The sequence below is a fragment of the Leptinotarsa decemlineata genome, unplaced genomic scaffold, assembly GCF_025532065.1.
Source record: "Leptinotarsa decemlineata unplaced genomic scaffold, Ldec_3_MD MMD2_tig00026340_RagTag_RagTag, whole genome shotgun sequence".
Taxonomy (NCBI): Eukaryota; Metazoa; Arthropoda; class Insecta; order Coleoptera; family Chrysomelidae; genus Leptinotarsa; species Leptinotarsa decemlineata.
The window spans coordinates 2,310,511-2,323,624 of record NW_027412694.1 but is presented as its reverse complement, the minus strand read 5'-3'; positions in this window follow the sequence as shown (position 1 = coordinate 2,323,624).

Below are 13,114 nucleotides of genomic sequence, written 5' to 3'. Positions count from 1 at the left end.
TCATATACTTTACGCAATCGTTCACGAACTTCAACAAAGATATTAGTCAATTCTTGGAGGTCCTCAACTCTTGAATTTCTTTCAGAAACTTCAACAATGTTTCTAGAGTTTTCAGCAATTTGTCCATAGTAATCACCTAAAAGTACTACATTTCGACCAAAGGTTAAAAATGCAGGTGAATAACTAGTGAAATCACTTTTTGCAGTACGAATTGCTAGTGCAATTTTGAAGATAGATTGATCCCAATTTTTATGATTTTCTTTGATATAAGATCTAATGACAGTAACGATTAATTTATTCTGCCTCTCTGTAGCATTAATCTGCGGATGGTATCTAGCTGTGTAAAAGTTTTTTGAACTTTGTAGTTAGATATGAAGGATTTGAACTCTTTACTGGTGAATACAGAACCATTGTCGCATGCAAATATTTGAGGGATGAACCAAAACAAATTTTGTGAACCAATCGACAACTACCAAAACATACTGACTTCCATTTTTAGATCTGCTGAAATCAGCTGAAAAGGAAAATTGATGTTTTTATAAGAACCCATTAATCCTGCTTGAGGTAAGTTTGATGGTTTACAACTAGCACAAGTAGGACATTTCCTCACACATTTATAAACAGTTTTCCTAAGACCTGGCCAATAATATAATTCTTGAATACGAGCTAGGGTTTTGACAATGCCTAAATGTCCTGCAGTTTCGTTATCGTGAAATGTTTTCAGCAATTCTGCCCTATTTGCAGTGGGTAGGTACTACTAATTTTCAGTCAGATAAATTGCCCATGCTCTTATTTCTGTCAAGAACATGTTTGTAAATAATATTTTGTTGTACTCTGAAAGCAGGAAAATTTTCTGGACTCTTAGTGACTTTCTCTAACATGTCATTGTACCACTTATCGGGCTTGAGGGTAGATAGATTCAGGACTGCAGTCTCCGAACGAGATCTAGATAGTGCATCTGCTACAACATTGAGCGTGCCTTTCCCATGTTCAATATCGAAAGAAAATTGAGACAATTTCACCGCCCATCTGGCCAATCTACCAGAAGGGTTAGACATGTTATTGAGCCATACTAAACTGGCACAATCTGTGATTATCTTGAATTTTGTACCCTAAATATAACAACGAAACTTTTCGATACCAAAAATTACTGCAAAGAGTTCCTTTTCAGTAGCGCAGTATTTCCGCTGGCATTTGTTCAAGGTTTTGCTAGCATAAGCTACTGGGTGCTCCATACCATCTATTTCCTGAAATAAAACGGAGCCCAGCCCTGTATTCGAAGCATCACAATAAATTACAAATGGTTAAGAGAAATCTAGGCTAGCTAATACAGGGGCAGTTGTCAACGTTCTTTTGATATCGTCAAAAGCCTTGTCTGCCTCGTGTGTCCAAACTATAGGTTGTCGTTTTTTTCTGCCCTTCAAAAGGTCAGTAATTGGGTTACACAAGGAAGAAAAAATATTCAGAAATCTACGGTAATATCCAATCATACCAACCAGCCTTCTGATTTGTGTGGTCGTTTTAGGCTTCTCATAATTTAGTATAACTGAAATTTTGAAGTCATCTATTCTTAGGCCACACCTGTCCCCAATGTAGCCCAAACATTTAAGTGATGATCTGCAAAATTGTGACTTTTCCAAATTTATGGTTAGGCCAGTTTGCTTTAAATTTTTCCTAAGTTGCAACAAAATTTTCATATCAGTATCAAAATCAGGAGTCGTGATTATTATATCATCAATATAATAAGAAAACAAAGGGTTCCAGAGAGGGACCGATAACGAAATCCATCAAGCGGCACATTGTTTGACTTGAACAAAAAAGACCAAACGGCATCCGAACATATTCGAACAAACCTCTACCACGTACAGCGAAGGCAGTCTTGGGGCGGGAGGAAGGTGTCAAGCAAATTTGATGAAAAGCTTTTTTCAAATCAACAGATTGAAATTTGGCATCTCTCAATTTGCATAAGATAGATTCAATTAAAGGCATAGGATAATCATCCGTCACAGTAACAGAGTTCAACTTTCGATAGTCTAAAACAGCCCGTGCTTCTTATGGCTTGTAGAGTGCTTCTCTACAAGCCATAATGAATTGCATCAAGGAGATTTTGAAGGTTGAATAATGCCCAATTTCAGCAGCTCATCAATTTTCCTATTGAGGTACACTTGCATGACAGGGGCAAGTGATATTGACAAGGGGGTGTCATGAACGACATTGATATTCCATTTTTTTAAAAGGAACATACCATATGAACCTAAGATAGAATGACAACTCCCAGAGTCTACAAGACATGAAACCTCATCATCATAGACGTGGATTTCTAAATAAGGACGATTATCACTAACTTTGTTCTCAAAGATTGGATTAATCGGAGGTACGCTAAGGTTAGATTTTGAATTATTAGATACTTTATTAGAAGGTATTGACATAAAGTTACGAACAGCAGTTAACCGTTTTTGCCATTCTGTAGAACTCACTGTCTTGACTTTTTCTGTTGATTTTTGTTTGTGGTAGTGTCTGGGTTTGAACTGCCTGCTAACACAGTGTCCAGACCCGCTGTGCCAGCTTGTACATTTTTTAGAGTACATTTGAAACATTTTGATTTCACAATACCCTTTCTTCCACAACCAAAGCAAAACAAGGTTCTCTGATATTCACACGTAGAATAGGTATGTCCACCACTGAAACAATTCCAACAAGTAGTAGAGTTCAAAGCAGAAACATTTTTATTGCTGACAATTTTATTCTTAAAAGAGAAATTATTCGAATTTTTATGCACAGGACAACTTAAGTCAGGTTCTAATAGATTTGTTTTAGATACTGGAGGAGGCTTATATCTGTCAGACCATTCATAAGCTTCTTTCAATTTTTTACATAAACTGTTCAAGTCAGAAATGGTATCAATATCATTCAAAACTGAATGTGAGATATAATGGGGTAATAAATTTCTTTGAATGATATTTACCATTTCCTTCTCTGTTGGTTTTGTTTTAAGTCTATTGAAAAGTCCCTCCATTGCGGTAATATACATTGCGACTCTTTCGGAAGAACCTTGTGTTCGATTACTAATCTCTCGCTTCAGATCTTCATCGTAATGGTATGGCAAAAAATCATCTTTGAGTTTCTGAACAAGTTCATCCCAGCCTCTCAGTCTCTTCCTATTATTATTATACCATGTCCAAGCCCGATCTTTAAATAAATCTCCGGCAGATAAGAACAGCTCATCTTCAGAGACATTACGAGCAAAGCTGAAAGCATCAACTTTCTCCAAAAAGGAAACCAAAGACTGCTTGCGATCACCACTAAAGTGAATGTTTCATTTATAAGGCAGTACAGGCTTTGGAAAGTTAAATTGTGGGGACTGATGACTAGGGCATGTTGAAGTGGATGTCTGGATAGACGTACCTCCAGAAACTTTATCGGCCAAGTCTTCTTCAAGCTTTATGAGCTCTAAATGGAGTGCTTTTTCAATATTTTCCTCAGTATCATTTACGAATGGAAGTCTATGAATTCTTCCAGATAGATGCAAAAGTCTAATAGATTATCTCTTGTATTCAATAACATTATGAGCATAAGAATCAATTTCAGCTTTCAAGTCAATTAATGTTTCTTTAACCTGAGCTACATTTTCAGCGAAGGTATAACAAATAGAAAAAGCGCCTGAAAAACTACGGTTTGAACTTTCCTGACTCAAAAGTCCTCTCAATAGTTTTCTACGTTTATCTAAATTACCCTTTGGTTCAAGATTCCTAATCTTGATTTCATAATCCACTCCTTTAGCTTTCAAATGATTGACTTCCATACTAAAGGTGTAAATATTAAGTCAAAATCCAAATAATAGATACGGTAAGGTAAATATGATAAGCAAGTATGGAATTCAAAAGATAAAATCCGGATAATAGACACGGTAAGGTGAATACGATAAGCAAGTATGCAATTCAAAAGATCAGTTTCTAATGTCACTAAGGTATGTACGATAATTATGAAATGACAAATTCAATAGTTTTCAATCACAAATTTGAAGATATCAAAGTTATTTTGCTTATCTGGTGCAGAAGGAAAGAAAAAGATATTTGCCAGAACAAATATTAGCATTCAAATTTTATAAGTCACCAAAAATATTGGGCGCCAAAATATGTAACGTAGTCGGGGCTACTTTGAATGCCCAGGCTAGTCAGTAGAGAACGTTGTGAGTTCTTTGGACAAAGGGATACTATAAACCACTCGAGATTGAATTTTTTCTGGGATTTTATCTTTTAAGTTTGAAAAAAGGGAATTAATTGTTAATATAGGTTTGTGTGCAATTTTTATATTATCAATATTTTTGAAAATTCGTGTGAGTTTGGGTGTAATTTCACTGGTATATGGTAAGGAAGTAAAAAGATAATTATTTATCTGAATTTCATTATTATTATTATTGATATCATTGTCCTGACTTGGAGAGATTGAAGGACGAACATTATGATCTATTTCATTTGGGGACGTGTTAAACAATATCTTGTTTAATAAAGTTTTAGGATATGAATTTTGTACAAAGAGGTTTAAAAGAATTTTGAAATTTTTTAAATGAAAGGACGAGTCCGAAATTCTGATAACACGTTGTTTCATCTGTTTGACCAAATTGACTTTTATTGATTGTTTATGTAGTGACCAATAGTTCATGTATCTACCTGAACTTATTGGTTTTCTGTACCAGTCAATGTCAGTTTTCATCGAGTGAGTTAGTGAGAACATATCATAGAAAATGTATTCTTGTGAATGTGGTAAATCTTTTACTCGTAGTGACAACCATCGTCGTCATCAGCTCCAGAGTTGTCAAGGAGGTCCATCAGTGAAACGAGTGAGATTAGATGACGCTGCAACACTTATGTACACGGGTAATTGTTGTAATGTAACGATTCCATTGATTCAAGTGATTTTTCACAATTGTCTCCAACATAAAAATAATGTATGTGTACAATTCAGTGATGGTGTTCAAATTATAGAGAGAGCCTTCAAGCGTCGGTTTGCTACATACAGGGTGCAGAGTTCTATTGTTTCCACCGAATACATGTTATTCTTTAACGGAATCAGGCAAAAAGTTATTGAATTTTCGAAATCAGATATCAGGGTTCACAAAATCATAAAAGTGAATATGGAAGTATTTGGGAGTTTTATTCTGCAAACGCAAGACCTGAAGGAAACCAAATCATTTAACTCTCAGAATAGAACAGTTGACCAATCTGCTGATTTGAATTCCTTATTTGATGGATTTCGAAATGGAATTGTCGCTCAAACTACAGAATTCCAGGAACGTGATTCAGGTAAGCATCTCTACCAAGTTTAAATTGGATGTATCAGTAATTTTGAATTGTATTCAAGGTTGGACTTGTGAAAAAATCATGTTTCTGGAGGTGAACATCAATAAATGCAGCCTGCTCAGTGGATGTTCATATTTGGAGCTACCTGAATGTATCGAGCGTAGGAAGGCCGTGGTTAATGTCCGTAATGAAGATCAGCATTGTTTTGCATGGGCTATCACTTCAGCAGCTATTATTCTGCAATCGATAGAACGTCGGAAGTTTCATCATATCCACATTTCAATACTGTCATAGATGTAACAGGTATGAATTTTCCGGTAAATTTGAAGGATATTGTGAAATTTGAGGACAATAATGATATTTCAGTTGATGTGTACCGTTTAGAAAGTAAATTCGAGAAGGGTAAAATAATGTATGAGATAATTGGACCATTACGTTACTCTCAGAGAAGACTTAGGAGACATGTCAATTCGTTACTTATCACAGATGATTCAGGTAATAGTTATTATTGTTGAATCAAAGATCTTTCAAGATTAGTTTCAAGCCAATTATCGGCCCATAAACATAAGAAATATTTTTGTAATGGATGTTTATTATATTTTTCTAATGAGCAATTACTATTACGTCATAAGATAAATGATTGTAATCACTTGAGTACTACAACATCATCAACCAATTTCAAAGTCAATAAATATGGGAAAATGGTGCCTGAAAATATACTATCGTTTGAAAACTTTGAGAAACAAATGAAGGTACCTTTTGTATTGTATGCTGATTTTGAATCAGTACCTAAGCCGATTCAAACCACTAAGCCAAATCCTGAATACTCGTACTAGATCAAGACATTCAAACATAAGGCTTATTCATTTGCTTATTTGACTGAATGTTCATACAATGATGATTTGTCAAAATTTGTATCGTATAGGGGTATGGATGCAGCCCAGAAATTCGTCAGCAAAATTGAAGATAATTTGAAAAATATTTATGAAAATCATCTCAGGTTTCCTATTCCTATGGATGCACAAACTCCTGAGGAAGAGGAACAGTTTACATCTGCTACAAATTGTGGCATTTGTTCTAAACAATTCAATGATGGTGAAGTTAAAGTGAGGGATCATTGTCATCTCATAGAAAAAAAGGACTCCTGCTGCTCATTCATCATGTAATTTGAATTTTAAATCACCAAATTTCATTCCTATCATTTTTCATAATCTGAGTGGATATGATTGTCACTTATTCATGCAGGAATTGTATAAAAACAAAGATAAAGTGGATGTCATCCTACAAACTAATGAGAAATATATATCTTTCACAAAACATCTCTATACACATTCCTATACAGATAAAGATGATAGGGTGAAGAAGAATTATTTGAAAATGAGATTCATTGATAGTTTCAGATTCATGTCTAGTTCTTTGGAGAATTTAGGAGCCAATTTAACATCTGATCAGTGTATCGAGATGCGCAAACATTTCCCACAAATTGAAAATTTCAATTCAATGAGATAGAAAGGTGTATTTCCCTATAGTTTTGTTATTGACATCGACAGATTTGTTACTATTACGTGATATTTTTGAAAACTTTAGAAATATATCTGTTGATAAATATGAATTGGATCCGGCACAATACTTCACCGCACCCGGATTATCATGGGATGTCATGATGAAATATACTAATATTGAATTGGAATTACTAACTGACATTGATATGGTTCACTTCTTTCAAAAAGGTATTTGTGGTGGAATCAGTCAATGTAGTGAAAAGAAACATAAAACAAACAATAAATTTTTACCGAATTATAATCCAAATGAACCATCTTCATTCATTTCATATTTGAATGCAACAAATCTATACGGTCACAGTATGTCGCAATCATTACCAACAGGTAAAATTTCATGGTTAACACCTCCTGAAATTCTCAATCTTGATATAATAAATATGGATGTTGATAGTCCTTATGGATATGTATTGGAAGTGGATATACATTATTCCTAAGAACTTCACGATAAACATTCCGATTTTCCATTCTTAGTTGAACGTTTGATATGCATATGCAAAATCGAAAGTTCCCAAATTAATTCCAAATTTAAACGATGAAAGAAAATATATTGTTCCCTATAGAAACTCACGGCAAGCTGTCAATCATGGCTTGATAGTGATGAACACACACAGAGTATTGAGGTTCAAGCAATCATGTTGGATGAAGCCCTATATAGATTTGAATACTGAAATGCGTAATCGGTTTAATAACAAATCTGAAAAAGATTTCTACAAACTAATGAATAATGCAGTCTATGGAAAAACAATGGAAAACGTAGACAATAGAATTGATGTTAGACTCATTACACATTGGGTTAATATAAAAAGAACTATAGGTGCTAGTTGTCTCATATCGCGAGCAAATTTTAAAAATGCTCCATTTTTACAGAAAATTTTGTTGCCATTCAATTGGCTAGAGTAAAAGTTTATTATGATAAACCACTGTATTTGGGATGTTCCATTCTGGAATTATCCAAAACAGTTATGTATGATTTTTTCTATGGATGTATCAAACAACAGTTTGGAGACGATGTGTCCTTACTGTACACTGATACCGAGTCCCTTATTCTCAAAGTAAATACAAACAATTTCTATGAATTTATAAATTCATAGATAAGTTCGATACATCTAATTATAAAATAGGAAACCAATTCAATATTCCAGTGACAAAGTCAGTTCTGGGTAATTTTGAGAATGAATTACCAAATGATCCAATAATCAGCTTTCACGGTACAGGTGCTAAAACGTTTTATGTGAAATCTGTTGATGGTGAACTGAATAAGGCCAAAAGCGTCAAACGATCTGTTCAGACACCCAACGAATGTTGGGTGTCTGAATGGAATCGTCCATTCTTTTTCTCAAAAGAGCGCCTTAGACCAACTAATTAATTTGTTGACTGTTGAAATGAATATTTGAATTATCATTCGAAGTGTTGTTGCTTTTTCCTTCAAACCGGAACATTCATTATTTGTGATTATTTCATTGTGATTTTTTTCACATTGAAGTATTACTTTTGCCAAGTTACTTTGATGAATATAACAATGATAAAAAAATGTTATTTGTTTTACTTATATTTTTCCTAACCAATTACTGCAAAGTAAATAGCATAATGTAGATGAAAGAAATATCAGTTTGAAAAGAATTATCGTAGGGTGCACAATGTCTAAAACAATAGATAAGTTTGGTAGAAAAGGAAAGTGGGGTGGTAATGTCATTCGAGGTCCTCCCGGGAATGGATTTAAATTAACAAAAGATGGTCATTATGACATGCAAAGAAAAATATTGAAAAACACAAGCGAACCTATTGAAAAGATTGATTGTGTAACTGTATCATATCTTGAGGGGTAAATTAATGGAGTGAAGGAGGTCATACTTCTAACCACACAAGCTGCAATACAATTCACAATAGGTAATGTTGCTCGCGATGCACGTCAAGCATTCGACGACAAAATTGCAGAGGCTCGGATAACTTTGACTCGTAAATATGACAATCTAAAAAGTGATGTAGAAACATAACAACATCTACAATGAAAAAATATGATGCATTGGAAGAGAGAGTTGTAGTTTTGGAGAAAAAACATAAAGTCAGATCATCAGGGGGACTGGGGTATCCAGAACTGAGCTTTAATCCAAATGTTAGAATAATAGAACCAAAACCAAATTCAACAGATGACTTATTAATTGAACGAGCATGGTGAATGCATTCCGCGCGCGAATTAGGTGAGGTTGGATTAGGTTAGTTTAGGTTAGTTCTGGAGAAACGTTAGGTTAGATTAGGTTAGAGAAACGTTAGGTTAGGGTAGGTTAGGTTGGGTTCGGTTCGATTAGGGTAGGTTAGGTTAATTCTGGAGAAACGTTGGATTAGGTTAGATTAGAGAAACGTTAGGTTAGGTTACTGAACATAGTGAATGCATACCGCGCGTGTTTACCCCCACAACCTCACCCGCCCCAAAGCCCGCCCACCATCATCCGCCCGGGGCGCCGAAAAGAGACTAACCGACGAGTGCGAGGTGTTTTGGGCCCGAAGCCCCACCGCCCCACTCTCTGAGTCCCACTCCCACCCCCACCCTCTAGGCCCCACCCATCGCCACACTCCCAACTCCCAACACTCGCGCATGCATGCCCCCACCCCCAATGCGCGTGCACGCCCCCGCCACATTTCCACCACTCGCGCATACATGCGTATACCCCAAGGAGAGCACTCTTCAACATTCAGTATGACAGCTCAAGTCATGAGTCAACACTCCAGTCTTGTTCAGTACAGTCCATCCAGTCCAGTCAACAACCGGAATTTTGAGTAAGTTAACAATGTTATTTTTTTTATCAACTAACTTTGTATTATTTTACATTTTCGGAATAGCATCCAACACCCAGGAGTTGATCAATGTGGTGGCATCCATCATGCCTGTGACAGACCAGGAGAAGGCAGCCACTTCGAGAGGTAGGGCCCGATCTCTCAGCTCTGACTTATTCGAGGAGGAGGAAGTCAGGGTTGTGAAGAAGGTCTGTCAACGACCTGCAGCGAGGCTTGATCCTATTGAGAAGTACCGAGTTACTTACAATAAGACTAATCCTTATGCAGGTAGTTGGCCGACCGCTCGTGAGAGCTTTAGACCCTCCACGCCGCCCGCAGCAGCACCAGCAATGGAAACACCTAGGGCGCCTTCTCCGGAATGCGTCATATTGACCCCGTTGGTGATGCCGTTAACACCGCTGCCAGCAACACCGGCGAATCCTAAAGTGTTGGTGCCACAAGTGCGACAGCCTATCGAAGAGGTATATATATATATATATAAATATATATATATATATATATATATATATAAATATATATATATATATATATATATATATATATATATATATATATATATATATATATATATATATATATATATATATATATATATATATATATGTATATAATATATATATATATAAATTGAAATCAATATGGGAATGATCAAAGAGTACTTATCTATTTATATATATATATATATATATATATATATATATATATATATATATATATATAAATTCAAATTGCCAACTTCAACTTTCAGTTAAAGTAGTTCTCATCATATGCACAGATATTCAATGACTAGCAAATTCCCGATTTCGACTTTCAAAAGTAGTAATCTGTCATATAATGCACGGATATTCAAAGACTAACAAATTTCCAACTAGACTTTTATTAGTTAAAGTAGTCATTTGTCACATAATCTGTGAATACTACTACAACTACTGTTTGTGTGAATAATGTAGCCCTGAAAAGGGCTGTTGTTTTTTTTTGACCAATAGTTCCACGGTTATTCTGTCACAGGTTCAACATTATTGCATATTATGCATGCTGACACTCTCGTGAAATTTGTGAGCGGTCTTTCACATGCCTCACACCAATACTGACTCAGCTGCATCATAGAGACCGTATCATGGATATTTACATGTTGATACCAGCCGCCATTATTGTTCCGTATCGAGTAAAATCGAAAACAACACTAACATAACTTTTTGATGTTGCCATCAATCGTTCGGATCTGCACATGCGCGTCCATGACGCAATATAAATCCAAGGGATCTTCTAGCGTGTCGGTAATGTTGAGCATTCGGAGACCGATTCTCAAAGCACCATCACCTTCTGATGAATCAGATATAATCCCTTCATCATCGCCTTCACCATCCACGACCACCTCATTGAACATGTCATCATCTTCATCGCTCTCATCGCCTCGTTTTCATTAGCCTCATTTTCAACTTCGTTGACTCCAAGGTCAATCTCCTCTTCATCGACTCCAACACCTTCTTCAACTATCACTTCCTCTAGCTGAATGTTGGCATCCTCATCATCTGACTCGGCTATCCAATTATATGCATCAATAGCAGATATTTTGTTCAATGCAGCAACTATTTTTTGAGTATTCATCTTGATGTTTTCTCACAGTAGCAGAGTGAATGAATGAACTTCAGGATCGCAAGCCGAATTATATAATTGTATAGGTAGTGGTGGTGGTACGACTCCCACTTATCACTTGACTCGTTATGAGGGGAAGAGAAGGAAAAGTTATCCCACTATACTTTCACATGATGTTAATTTGTATAAATAGAGAATGTCAGTATAGGAGAGAGCAGTCAGAGTTTCTATAAGTCATCTCTTGATATTTCTAATCGAATTAGTAAAATGCCGTTGCCAAAAGAGTGCAATGAAAAACCAAAAGTGTGTATCTACCGAATGATGATTGCAGGGGCTATTGTGTGCTACTTTTGCCAAATAAGTAGACCTAAGGAAGCAATTAATCCATGTACTGGTATGTGTAGTGATTGTGTGTCGGGGATTCAACTATCGCCTCCATCTCATCCACTGAAACGAACAAAATCTGATTATCGTCAACAACAGTTACAGTGCCTGTAGTGTTCTGAATCTATAATATTGAATAATATATGTATTTGTAGAAATATTTGTGGTACCTGTGCCGCCGTTCCAGCTCCGCTGCAACGTTGTTTGCGTTGTGATACATATTCTATGAATTGCTGGAATCATGTATGCACTACATGTAGAAGTACTTGGGATTTATGTGAGAAGGTTGGTCAACTCTACCCAAATAGGAGAATTATTTTTTTTAATGTTGGTGTCTGACACATGAACAACAAATATTGAGAAGGAGAGTGAAAGAACGTTCCACATCAACAGCGATACATTAACACTTTTGATTTTTATTACCGTTATTGTCCTCTGTTATTATTAAATATATTATTTTGAATTCATTTGTATTATTTTCTCTCATTTTAAAAATGCATGCAACACAGAGTGTTCCTCTTAAATGACGAAGATCGTCACATGCGTGAACAGTTTTGTGGAAGAGCGCATGCGCCAGTTGATGAAAGAGCGCATGCGCTAGTTTATATTTTTCTATAAAAGGTGAAGTATCAGTAACATCATCACCTTTCCTATTCATATTCTATTGCTCTCACATATCATTCCTCAGACCTGAATAATCATTATCATGAGCTCTGTGCCGTTGTTGATTGCTGAAGATGGTTCACCACTTGTTGATATCGATCACACTGATTTTGAAAATATTCCAGTATTATATTTATCGAGTCAAGATTCGATAAATGATTTTGATATTAACGACTTCCTCAACTTTGCAAATGTTCCGGAACCAAATGAGCAAATTGATATTGAAAATCCAATCGTTTCACAATCATCACCACTCAAACTCCCTTTATCTACCCTTTCTCTTGGTGTTGATAAGAAATCTAGAACAATCAAGAGGAAGGTTACTAATGCATCTTCATCGATTGTCACTGACTTCAGAGAAAAGAAACAATCGAGAAGTATTGTGCGAGAGAAAAAACCCACAAGGAAAAGTGACAGATCGAAGAGGAAGCCAAAATGTTCACCTAAAGAAATGAAGGGTGATTTGAAAGCTGATTCGCTATCTTCTTTCAGTCCTCTACATCAGTTTGGAGAAATGAAAAAGAAAGCAAAATGCACGCAGATGGCTATTGCTGAACTTGAAAAGAGTGAGCGGGCTATTAATGCTAATAAGGAAACTCTTCAAGCATTAGGTGCTAAGATTGCATTGAAGAAGGTCGAATTGGCTGAAATGTGTACAGATGCAGATGAACTCCATTCAAAAATTGTTAAAGATAATCTATTCAATCAACGTTCAAGTATGCAAGCTCAGGCGGAGCTTGAGGAGTCGACTCAACTTCATGAGACGGCATTATCAGTGAGAGATAATTGGCGAAAAGAGTTGGAGAGTGCATTTCA